The 2,230-nt window shown below is 48.1% G+C and overlaps 1 pseudogene; it reads left to right on the plus strand.

The window, feature by feature from the left end:
• The first annotated feature begins 355 nt into the window (after nucleotides 1–355).
• On the plus strand, nucleotides 356–2,004 carry LOC740737 (lysine-rich nucleolar protein 1-like; annotated as a pseudogene).
• The last annotated feature ends 226 nt before the right edge of the window (nucleotides 2,005–2,230 follow it).

Genomic DNA, 2,230 nt, shown 5'->3' on the forward strand with positions numbered 1-2,230 from the left:
CTTTGCCCACATGAGTGACACTGCCAAAAATATCCTGTTTTCCTCTACTTTTGCCAGTGTTCTTACAACCAGTTCTTTGTGGCAAATGAAGCATCTTCTTGAGATACTTTCTTCCATTGCTTCTCCTAAGATCTATCCCTCTTTTGGTTGTCCTTGTGCTATTCCGAAATATATGCATCCCAGGTTTCAGTTGCCCCCTTAACCACACTTAACAGGTAGTGCTTTTGACTTAGGAGTGTCTGGAAGCTGAATGAGCACTCATTCCTATAAAAATTCAGTAACACAATAAACATTTTATTTTCAAATAGTCTTTAAGATATGCATGAGGGGGGATGGGGAAGTTTGGCCCACCAGAATGATCACCAAGACATACAAAGTAGACCTGGGCCCTGGGCTCCCAGAGAAGAAAAAGAAGAAGAAAGTGGTCAAAGAACCAGAGACTCAATATTCAATTTTAAACAATGATGATTACTTTGCCAATGTTTCTCCTATAAGAGCCACATCCCCCTCTAAGAGTGTAGTCCATAGGCAGGCACCTGAGATGCCTCTAGCGAAGAAAAAGAAGGAGAAAAAGAAGGGTGTCAGCGCCCTTTGCGAGGAGCATGTGGAACCTGAGACCACGCTGTGTGCCAGACAGACAGAGAAGTCACCCAGCCCCAGGAAGCAGGTGCTTGGCCACTTGAAGTTCCTCAGTGGGGAGAAGAAAAAGAAGTCACCTCAGGCTATGTCCCATGCCTCCAGGGTGAAAACCTCCTCAGACCTCAGACATAGTGAGGAGGAAACCAGAGTCGGAAAGAAACTCAAAAAACACAAGAAGGCAAAAAATAGGGGGCCCAGGACCCCACAGCCTTCTCAGTCCAGGACCGTTGGTTCTGCAAAGCTGGGATGCTGCAGACACTTGCTCAGTGGGGAAGGAGGGTGAGGAACAGGCAACCTTGGGGCAGAAACAGAAGCAGAAGAGCTCCAGGGAACACAGTGGGAAGGTGAAGAAGAAAAAAAAAATTCCACCAGGAGGGAGACCTCCTCCCAGGCCACTCCAAGCCCTCCAGGTCCTTGGAGAGCAGCCCCCATAAAGGAAGTAAAACTAAACCAGTCAAAGTTGAGGCTCCGGAATATATCCCCATAGGAGATGGCCCTAAGGCCCCCGCGAAGAAAAAGATGAAGTCCAAGAAGAAGGTCACCGAGGAGCCGGCTCTGAAAAGGAACAAAAAAATAAGAGGAAAGAGAGTGGGGTAGCAGGAGACCCTTGGAAGGAGGAAACAGACATGGACTTAGAGGTGGTGTTGGAAAGGAAAGGCAATATGGACGAGGCGCACATAGACCGGGTGAGGCGAAAGTCCTTGCAAGAAGAGGTCCATCAGGAGTCAAGCAAAACGGAAGCTTCTGAAACCTGGAAGTGGACGGCAACCCAGTTTGGCCAGTGGGATACTGCTGGTTTTGAGAACGAGGAACAGAAACTGAAATTTCTCAAACTTATGGGTGGCTTCAAAAATCTGTCCCGGCAGTGGCGGGTGGATCACAAGGTTAGGAGTTCCAGACCAGCCTGGCCAACGTGGTGAAATCCCGACTCCACTAAACATACAAAAATTAGCTGGGCGTGGTGGCGTGTGCCTGTAATTCCAGCTACTTGGGAGGCTGAGGTGGGAGAATCGCTTGAACCAGGAAGGCAGAGGTTGCAGTGAGCCGAGATTGAGCCACTGCACTCCATCCTGGGTGAAAGAGCGAAACTCCATCTCAAAACAAACAAACAAACAAACATACAAACAAATCTGTCCCCTTCGTTCAGCTGCCCACCCCCCCAACCCCCAGAGCACGATTGCAAGGCCCAACATGGCCCTCAGCAAGAAGGCAGCCCACAGCCTGCAGCAGAACCTGCAGCAGGACTACGACCGGGCCATGAGCTGGAAGTACAGCCGCCGAGCCTGCTTTGGCTTCTCCCCCGCCCCCAACAAGATCTTTTATATTGACAGGAACACTTCCAAGTCAGTCAAGCTGGAAGATTAAACTCTAGAGTTTTGTCTTCCTGCCCCCACCAAAAAAAAAAAAAAAAGATATGCATGAATGACACATTACAGGGTGCTCGTTATTCTGCTAAAAAGACCAGGTATTAGTTTTCAATTACTGTCATAAGAAGCTACCACAAACTTCATGACTTAAAACAACACCAATTTATGACATTAAAGCTCTGTAGGTCAGAAATCTATTATAGGTTGCATGGGACTTAAAGTGC

This window comes from Pan troglodytes, chromosome 7, assembly GCF_028858775.2.
Source record: "Pan troglodytes isolate AG18354 chromosome 7, NHGRI_mPanTro3-v2.0_pri, whole genome shotgun sequence".
NCBI classification, from domain to species: Eukaryota; Metazoa; Chordata; class Mammalia; order Primates; family Hominidae; genus Pan; species Pan troglodytes.